This window comes from Arachis stenosperma, unplaced genomic scaffold (genome assembly GCF_014773155.1).
Source record: "Arachis stenosperma cultivar V10309 unplaced genomic scaffold, arast.V10309.gnm1.PFL2 arast.V10309.gnm1.Scaffold_100031, whole genome shotgun sequence".
In the NCBI taxonomy this organism is placed as follows: domain Eukaryota; kingdom Viridiplantae; phylum Streptophyta; class Magnoliopsida; order Fabales; family Fabaceae; genus Arachis; species Arachis stenosperma.
Window position 1 is genome coordinate 294692 of NW_026651372.1, and position 10220 is coordinate 304911.

Consider the following 10220-nt stretch of genomic DNA (forward strand, 5'->3'; position numbering starts at 1 on the left):
ATTGCAAGAAAAGTAAATCTACACTACTCAATTGCAAGGAATTAAACAACAACAAATCAATTGAACACAATTATTATGAAGTACCTTGATTGAATTGAAAGAGAGTAGAAGAAACAAAAGTAGATCTACAACAAAACAAGAACAACATAAAAGGAAATTGCAACAAAAGAATGGAAGAAAGATGAATGTAACTACAAGGAATTGAGAGATAGAGGTAGAAGAAAGCAAAGATTAAAACCTAGATCTAAGAACTAAACCTAATCCTAATCCTAATCCTAGAGAGAAGTGAGAGCTTCTCTCTCTAGAAACTACTTCTAACTAATCCTAATGTGTGTATGAACTAATGAGTTGGAATCCCCCTTTTTCTCTTCAATCCTTGGCTTTAAATAGCATCTTTGGCGCCAAAGTTGGTTGGGATTGGGCCCCACAACCCTTCAGAATTCGTTGGCCACGTTTTCATTAAAAATCATAAACCAACACCGACGCGTACGCGCACAGCACGCGTACGCGTCCATGGAGTGATTTGCAGGTGCGCGCAAGCGCCAGGTGCGCGCGCGCGTCCATGGGCGATTTCAACTTCTTTGACTTTCATGATTTCTCCACTTTGCATGCTTTCCCTCTTCACTCCTTTGATCCATTCCTAGCCCTTTTCAATCTGAAATTACTAACAAACACATCAAGGCATCTAGTGGAATCAAAGGGAGATTAAAACCATCAAATTAAGGGTCTAAAAGCATGTTTTCACATCTAAGCACAAATAAGGAGAATATACAAAACCATGCTATTTCATTGAATAAATGTGGGTGAAAGGTGATAAAATCCCCTAAATTCAATACAAGATAAACCGTCAAATTGGGGTTTGTCAACCTCCCCACACTTAAACCAAGCATGTCCTCATGCTTAAGCCAAGAGAAAGCAAAGGGATCAACATTTATTCAATGAAAACTAACTAAATGCAATCTACCTATATGCAACTATCTACATGAATGCAATTGCTTGGTCAAAATAAATTAATTCCCAAGAAGCATATATAAGCACAAGGGCAAAAGGTATTAACAACCATGCCAAACCACAATTGAATTGAGCTATTAAATATTTTTACAAACTTGCATGAAAGGATATGATCATTGGTGGAAACATGTAATTGAGCATCAAACCCTCACCGGATGTATTTGCACTCTATTCGCTCAAGTGTTTAGGGTTGATTCACTCAATTCTCTCCTAATCATGCTTTCTAAGATTTGTTTTTCTTCTAACAATCGACATATATTTCATGCATGCATACAAGTGTCATGAGGTCTTTTCTTTAGGTTGTAATGGGGCTAGGGTCAAGGTAGGATGCATATTTGGTTAAGTGAGTTTGAAATTTGAATCTTTGATAAGCTTAAACTTCCCACCTAACCTATGACATCCTATACAATTAAATTCCAACCTAACTACCCATTTTACACTCTTTCACATACTCATGTATTCCTTTTAATTTCACAACACTTATGCATTGATTTTATTGGACTATACTTTGATTTGGGGCATTTTGTCCCCTTTTTATTCCTTTCTTTTTTTTTTTCTTTTTCTTTCTTTTCTATATATTTTTTTCTTTTCCATATTATTTTTTTTTCTCTTTTCTTTGTTTTTCTCATTTTTTTTATATACAAGAGCATCAATGCATAAGGTCTATACATTTGATCAATACATGAGCATGTACCCAATTCCCAATATTCTCAATAAAAATACAAAACTACCCTTTTATTCACCCAATGTCCCAAGGTTCCCCACACTTGAATGATACTCACACACTCTAGCCTAAGCTAATCAAAGATCCAAATAAGGACATTTATTGTTTTTCGCTTTAAGGCTGTAATGTGCCAAAATTAAAGAACCAAGTGGGTTAATCGTAGGCTCAAAATTGGCTAACAAAGGAAGATAAAAGGTAAGGCCATTTGGGTAAGTGAGCTAATGAAATGATGGCCTCAATCATATAAATGCATGAATACACAAAATAATGGACATAAAGAATCAAACAAATTAAAGATTACATTCATAGGAAGAGAATAATGCACACAAGAAGGAAGAATAAGTGGTTATAAGATGTAACCACACCATTAGGCTCAAATCTCACAAGCTTGTGTTCTTAGCTCAAAAATATGATCCACAATATATATATTTCAAGCAAGTTCTATGAAAGGTTTTTACTCAAATCAATTAAGGTGCCCTATAGATAGAAATCTTGAAAAATTTCATTATTTTGACTAAGCTTATTGTGTATGTATGCAAAAACAAGAAAATGCAAGTAAAAATCCTAAAATCCTAGAATGAAATGCAAAAGTGTTGGGATTAGAAACTTGTCACCCAAGATCGCCGAACGGTCGGATGACCTCCCCACACTTAAAAGTTTGCACCGTCCTCGGTGCACTCAAAGATGAGTAAGGGGGACGGGTTGCTACAATTGATGAGCTCCTTCAAAAGGTTGTGCGGATGACTTGTTTGTTGCCCCCTTTAAAAGCTTTTCCTTTCTCCCTCCTTGGTGGCCAACCTAAAAGGATAGAAAAGGAAAGGAATATTAAGCCTATGACAAAGATATCAAAGCAAATAGAACATAGGCGGGGGTTAATGCCAAATAAGAGTAAGGTTCTCACTACATGTTAGCTACGCATGTAGGTGAGAAAACAATATAAGCTAATGGCATATTAACTAATACTTGATGCAAGAGTAAAATCGAAGCATGAAGAGCATATGGCGCATCAAGTTCACATAAGAAGAAGTGGGTCATGAAAGACAATAAGAGGTCATATCAATGCACAAAGACACAAGAGTCATTCAAGATGAAGCATTGATTTAAAAGTTTCATCACCCAACAATATCAAAAAAGTCAAGAAGCACCCAAATAATGCAAGAATTTCTCAACAATTGAGTGTAAGAATCCAACACCATTATTGAAATGACTTAAAAAAACCAAAACATGCTACAAAAACTAAATAAAAATGGGAAGAGTAGAAGTATGCGAATGTGATAAGCAAAAGAAAATAGAAGATGAGAAAAAAAAAACTCTTTTTTTTTTTTTTTTTTTTTTTTTTACCGACGCGTGCGCGTCATGCACGTTTACGCGTCGATGGGCATATTGGTCGAAGGGCGCGTACGCGCCAAGTGCGCGCACGCGTGCGTCGAGTTAGGCCGGAGGCATAATGTCGGCCCAAGTCTGGCACAACTCTCGGGTAAAAGTACCAGGAGTGCAGATTGTGCAATCGACGCGCGCGCACAGTGCGCGTGCGCGTGCATTGCCAATTTAAGATCATGTGCGTGTACGCGCCAGGTGCGCGCACGCGTGCGTGGACTTGGCCTTAGGCCCAATGTTCGCACAGCGCAGGCCTAACTCTCGGGTTTTTGGCTGGAGGTGAAATTTTGCATCCACGCGTACGCGTGCAGTGCGCGTCCGCATGGGTGGTCGAAAAATGCTCAGGTGCGCGTACGCGTTAGGTGCGCGCACGCGTGGATGGTGTTCTGTTTTTCAAAAAATATTTTTCTAAGTTCTTACACCAATCCAAGCCTTTCAATCCTCCAAACAGCTACCAAAATGCCCTAGAACCTTATTTAACATGTTAAAATACTAATTAAACTCTACCAACTAATCTAAACATGAAATTAAACTAGTTCTACCAATATGTACAAAAAGAAAATGAAAGGATTTTACCATGGTGGGTGTCTCCCACCTAGCACTTTTGTTTATTGTCCTTAAGTTGGACTTATGGGGAGCTTCTTATCAAGGTGGCTTGTGCTTGTATTCATCTTGGAACTCCCACCAATGCTTGGTTCTCCATTGTGCCCCAAGATTCTTCATGGATTGAGCCAAGTCTTGATGGAGTTCTTCACAAGCTTGGGGCTCCCAAAGTTGATCCTCTTTTGTGATCCGGGGTCCCACACTTTGTTTTCACACCCGTCTTGAGGTTGATCATCATTATTAGTCCAACCGGGTGGTGAGCAAGATGAATTCTCTATAAAGTGCCCAACAATCCTTCTAGACCCATCTATTTGAGCACTACTCCATCCTTTATATCTCATGTTTGATGCATCAACCATAATGAGCCTTGATTTGCAACGCCCACCACAAAACCTTTTCCGCTTACGCTTCATCCCACAAACTTCCCTAAGTTGGCCGTCCGTTTCAAGCAAACCATATTCAAGTGGAATAATAAAGCTAATAGAAATGAATTTCACCCACTCAAATGAAGGTGTAGATGGCAACCTAGGCAAATATGCTTCCAAAGATCTTGACAAAGCGTATTCCACTCCCATCCTTCTATTTCTAAGGACTTCCACCTCTTCACAAGATTTCTCTAATTCAATCCTTTGTTCATTAATACTATCTAAGCCTTTTCCTTAATCAAACTATAATTGGGAGGGTGAAAGAAATTTACCTCCACAACATTTTCAAATGCACCGGGAGAAGGTTCTTCAAGTTCAAAGGATTCTCCACCACTAGGACTTGATGCTTGCTCTTCATTGCCATGGGAACTCAATTCTTTCTCTATCCCATCCAAGTCTTCATATGGAATATGCCTTGGAAGGTGTGCACTTTCCTCCCTAGCATCAATTTCAATCATCTTGGAGGAGTTTTCTTCAACTCTATGTTCCCATGGAGGCTCCGCATCTCCTAAGTCTTCTACCACTTCTTCCTTGTCTTCAACAATTAAAGCTTCCTCCAATTGTTCTAATACAAAGCAACTTCCTTCATTTCCCACCGGAGTTTCCAATCTCTCCTTCATGCTATGTTCTTTATTCGATTCTCCACATGTAGCCATGGGAGTTCCTTGAGTGTTCAAGCATTGGGAGGCTAATTGATTTGTTACCGCATCCAAGGCGGCCATGAAATTTTGCACATCCCTTTTCATCTCTTCTTGCCCTTGAACAAGAACACCAAGGGTTTCATCCATTAGAGATTGGGGTGGTTGGAAGGATTCATCATTTTGGGGAAGGGTTCATAGTAGGAAGGTGGTTCTTCTTGGTAGAGTTGTGGTGGTTCAATATTTTCCACTCTTTCCACTTGTTGCACAACACACTCCATGGTTGCTTGAAATTGATCCAATGCTTCCTTGAGATGATCCCTTGACTCTTGTTCCTCTTGGATAATATGATTAGGATCATGTGGCTCTTGGATCAATGGATATGAGTATTCTTCCATGGGAGGTTGTGGTGGAAAGTAGTATTCATCTTGTGGTTGAAAATTTTGTATATTGGAGGTGGTTCATCTTGGTAATAATATGGAGGGGGTGGCTCTTGAAAATGTTGATGTTGGGGTGGTGGTGGCTCTATGTATGGTTCATATGGCTCATATGGTTGTTGGTAGGATGAATATGGATTAGGGTCATATGAAGGTGGTTGGTGAAAAGAGGCTTGTGAGTATGGTTGAGAGTTATGTTGAGGATATGGTTCATAGGCATATGGTGGTGGTTCTTGAAAGTCACAAGGTGATTCACCATAGCCATTGGATTGGAATGCATCATAGAATGGCTCTTCTTCATAGTGCATTGGTGGAGGTTGTTGCCATGAAGATTGATCATATGCATATGGCTCCTCCCATCTTTGATTGTCCCATTCTTGATGCACATTCTTATTGAAGTTCTCATTACCTACAACATAGTTGTAATCACACTCATAGCCAAAATGAGAATTCATAATGGAAAGAGAAAATAAGGAACAAAACTAATAAGAAATAATGAAACAAAATACTAAGACTAGCAAAAACTAGCAAACAATCCAAAAATCAAGCTATTCACAATATTCACATATATACAATAACCAATAACACAACACCATTGCAACTCCCCGGCAACGGCGCCATTTTGACGAATGGATTTTTGACGGTTTAGAATTTCACAAATGAATTCTCGTTGCAAGTATAGTTTCTAAACCAACAATAATCCTTTCATACAAAAGATTGTTTGTCACAAGTAACAAACCCCTAAATTTATAAACCGAAGTATTCAAACCTCGGGTCGTTCTCCCTAGGAATTACAATGAAGTGTCTTGCTATTGGTTATGAGTTATTTTTGGGGTTTTGATAAGAAACATGAAAGATAAATGGCAAGAAAGTAAACTAATGGCTAAAAAGGTCTTGGCAAGGGTTGGTGGTCAAGGATCTCTATCCTAATCACTAACCACAATATGAGAATTGGCAAGGATTAATCTCATTAAATCATCCTCTAACTAGTAGTAAAGGAAAGTCAAATGAGCTATATCAATCCTAGTCCATAAGTCCTAACTCTCCACTAATTCAATTAGTGAGAACTAGAGTCAATGGATCCCAATCATCAATTACTTGGACATTAGTAACTCAAGAGGTCCTAAGTTACCTTTCCAAGCCAAGAGTATAAAATTCTACTCTAAAATCCAACCAAGCATTTCATCAAACACTTGGAAGGCATAAAAGGAAAGCATAGTAAAATTGCAAGAAAAGTAAATCTACACTACTCAATTGCAAGGAATTAAACAACAACAAATCAATTGAACACAATTATTATGAAGTACCTTGATTGAATTGAAAGAGAGTAGAAGAAACAAAAGTAGATCTACAACAAAACACAAGAACAACATAAAAGGAAATTGCAACAAAAGAATGGAAGAAAGATGAATGTAACTACAAGGAATTGAGAGATAGAGGTAGAAGAAAGCAAAGATTAAAACCTAGATCTAAGAACTAAACCTAATCCTAATCCTAATCCTAGAGAGAAGTGAGAGCTTCTCTCTCTAGAAACTACTTCTAACTAATCCTAATGTGTGTGTATGAACTAATGAGTTGGAATCCCCCTTTTTCTCTTCAATCCTTGGCTTTAAATAGCATCTTTGGCGCCAAAGTTGGTTGGGATTGGGCCCCACAACCCTTCAGAATTCGTTGGCCACGTTTTCATTAAAAATCATAAACCAACACCGACGCGTACGCACACAGCACGCGTACGCGTCCATGGAGTGATTCGCAGGTGCGCGCAAGCGCTAGGTGCGCGCGCGCGTCCATGGGCGATTTCAACTTCTTTGACTTTTCATGATTTCTCCACTTTGCATGCTTTCCCTCTTCACTCCTTTGATCCATTCCTAGCCCTTTTCAATCTGAAATTACTAACAAACACATCAAGGCATCTAGTGGAATCAAAGGGAGATTAAAACCATCAAATTAAGGGTCTAAAAGCATGTTTTCACATCTAAGCACAAATAAGGAGAATATACAAAACCATGCTATTTCATTGAATAAATGTGGGTGAAAGGTGATAAAATCCCCTAAATTCAATACAAGATAAACCGTCAAATTGGGGTTTGTCAACTCTCCTTTTGGATTTTCTTCTGTATTGCTTGGGAGAGTACTAGGAGGGAGTTCAGTAACTTTCTTGCTCAGCTGTCCCACTTGTGCCTCCAAATTCCTAATGGAGGACCTTGTTTCAGTCATGAAACTTTGAGTGGTTTTGATTAGATCAGAGACCATGGTTGCTAAGTCAGAGGGGTTCTGCTTAGAATTCTCTGTCTGTTGCTGAGAAGATGATGGAAAAGGTTTGCCATTGCTAAACCTGTTTCTTCCACCATTATTGTTGTTGAAACCTTGTTGAGGTCTCTGTTGATCCTTCCATGAGAAATGTGGATGATTTCTCCATGAAGAATTATAGGTGTTTCCATAGGGTTCTCCTAGGTAATTCACCTCTTCCATTGAAGGGTTCTCAGGATCATAAGCTTCTTCTTCAGATGAAGCATCCTTAGTACTACTTGGTGCATTTTGCATTCCAGACAGACTTTGAGAAATCAAATTGACTTGTTGAGTCAATATCTTGTTCTGAGCCAGAATGGCATTCAGAGTATCAATCTCAAGAACTCCTTTCTTCTGATTTGCCCCATTGTTCACAGGATTCCTTTCAGAAGTGTACAAGAATTGGTTATTTGCAACCATTTCAATTAGTTCTTGAGCTTCTTTAGGCGTCTTCTTCAGATGAAGAGATCCTCCAGCAGAGCTATCCAAAGACATCTTGGACAGTTTAGAGAGACCATCATAGAAAATACCTATGATGCTCCATTCAGAAAGCATGTCAGAAGGACATTTTCTGATCAACTGTTTGTATCTTTCCCAAGCTTCATAGAGGGATTCTCCATCCTTCTGTCTGAAGGTTTGGACTTCCACTCTAAGCTTACTCAATTTTTGAGGTGGAAAGAACTTTGCCAAGAAGGCATTGACTAGCTTTTCCCATGAGTCCAGGCTTTCTTTAAGTTGTGAGTCCAACCATGTCCTAGCTCTGTCTCTTACAGCAAAAGGGAATAGCATAAGTCTGTAGACTTCAGGGTCAACCCCATTAGTCTTGACAGTGTCACAGATTTGCAAAAATTCAGCTAAGAACTGATGAGGATCTTCCAATGGAAGTCCATGAAACTTGCAATTCTGTTGCATTAGAGAAACTAATTGAGGCTTAAGCTCAAAGTTGTTTGCTCCAATGGCAGGGATAGAGATGCTTCTCCCATAAAAGTCGGGAGTAGGTGCAGTAAAGTCACCCAGCACCTTCCTTGCATTGTTTGCATTGTTGTTGTTTTCGGCTGCCATGTCTTCTTCTTTGAAGATTTCTGTTAGGTCCTCTACAGAGAGTTGTGCTTTAGTTTCTCTTAGCTTTTGCTTCAAGGTCCTTTCAGGTTCAGGATCAGCTTCAACAAGAATGCCTTTGTCTTTGTTCCTGCTCATATGAAGGAGAAGAGAACAAGAAAATATGGAATCCTCTATGTCACAGTATAGAGATTCCTTGAGGTGTCAGAGGAACAGAAAAGTAGAAGACAGAAGTAGAAAATTCGAACTTATCAAAGAAGATGGAGTTCGAATTTTACATTAAGGAATAGTGTTAGTCCATAAATAGAAGGATGTGAGAAGAAGTGAAGTAATTTTCGAAAATTAAGTAAAGGATTTTGAAAATATTTTGAAAAACACTACTTGATTTCGAAAATGAAAGTGGAAAAGAAATCAAGTGATTTTGAAAAGATTTTGAAATTAGAAGTCAAAAAGATTTGATTAAAAACTATTTTGAAAAAGATGAGGTTAAGAAGATATGATTGGTTTTAAAAAAATGTGATTGAGAAGATATGATTTGAAAACAATTTTAAAAAGATTTGATTTTAAAAATTAATAACTTGCCTAACAAGAAAAGATATGATTCAAACATTAAACCTTTCTCAACAGAAAAGGCAACATACTTGAAATGTTGAATCAAATCATTAATTGATAGCAAGTATCTTTGAAAAAGGAAAGAAATTGATTTTGAAAATATTTGATTGAAAAGATATGATTTGAAAAAGATTTGATTTTGAAAAAACTTTGAAAACTAGAAAAAAATTGATTTGAAAACAAAATCCTCCCCCTTGTGCCATCCTGGCGTTAAACGCCCAGAATGGTGCACATTCTGGCGTTTAACGCCCAGTGCACTACCTTTGTGGGCGTTAAACGCCCAACCAGGCACCCTGGCTGGCGTTTAAACGCCAGTCTGTCTTTCTTCACTGGGCGTTTTGAACGCCCAGCTTTTTCTGTGTAATTCTTCTGCTGTATGTTCTGAATCTTTAATTCTCTGTATTATTGACTTGAGAAGACACAATTAAAAATATTTTTGGATTTTTAATAATCAAAATGCAACTAAAATCAAATAACAATGCATGCAAGACACCAAACTTAGCAGTTTGTATACTACTGACACTGACAAAATGAGAATGCATATGGAGAACAACAAAACACTCAAGTCAAGAGAATTCAAAGATCAGAGTAAGAATAATCAAGAATTACTTGAAGATCCTTAAGACACATGAATGAATGCATGCAATTGACACCAAACTTAAGATGAGACACTAGACTCAAACAAGAAACATAAATATTTTGGTTTTTATGATTTTGTAATTTTTTTGTGCTTTTTCGAAAATTATATGGAAAAGAAAATAAAGGTATCAAATTCTTAATGAGAATTCCAGGAATCATGCAATGTTAGTCTAAAGCTTTAGTCTAAGGAATTAGACATGGCTAGCCAAGCTTCAGCAGGACATTGCATTCAAGAGCTAAATTGATGAGAATCAATCAGCTTTGGTGATGATAAGAACATCACCTTGAAACACTAGAATTCATTCTTAAGAACTCTGAAGAAAAATACCTAATCTAAGCAACAAGATGAACCGTCAGTTGTCCATACACGAAACAATCCCCGGCAACGGCGCCAAAAACTTGGTGC

General features: G+C 38.0%; 1 non-coding gene across 1 annotated transcript; it reads left to right on the forward strand.

Annotated features, from left to right (window-relative positions):
• Positions 1-8053: 8053 nt before the first annotated feature.
• LOC130960016 (small nucleolar RNA R71) lies at positions 8054-8161 on the forward strand. The gene has a single exon (XR_009078977.1). It is a non-coding gene; the product is annotated as a small nucleolar RNA R71 (small nucleolar RNA).
• The last annotated feature ends 2059 nt before the right edge of the window (positions 8162-10220 follow it).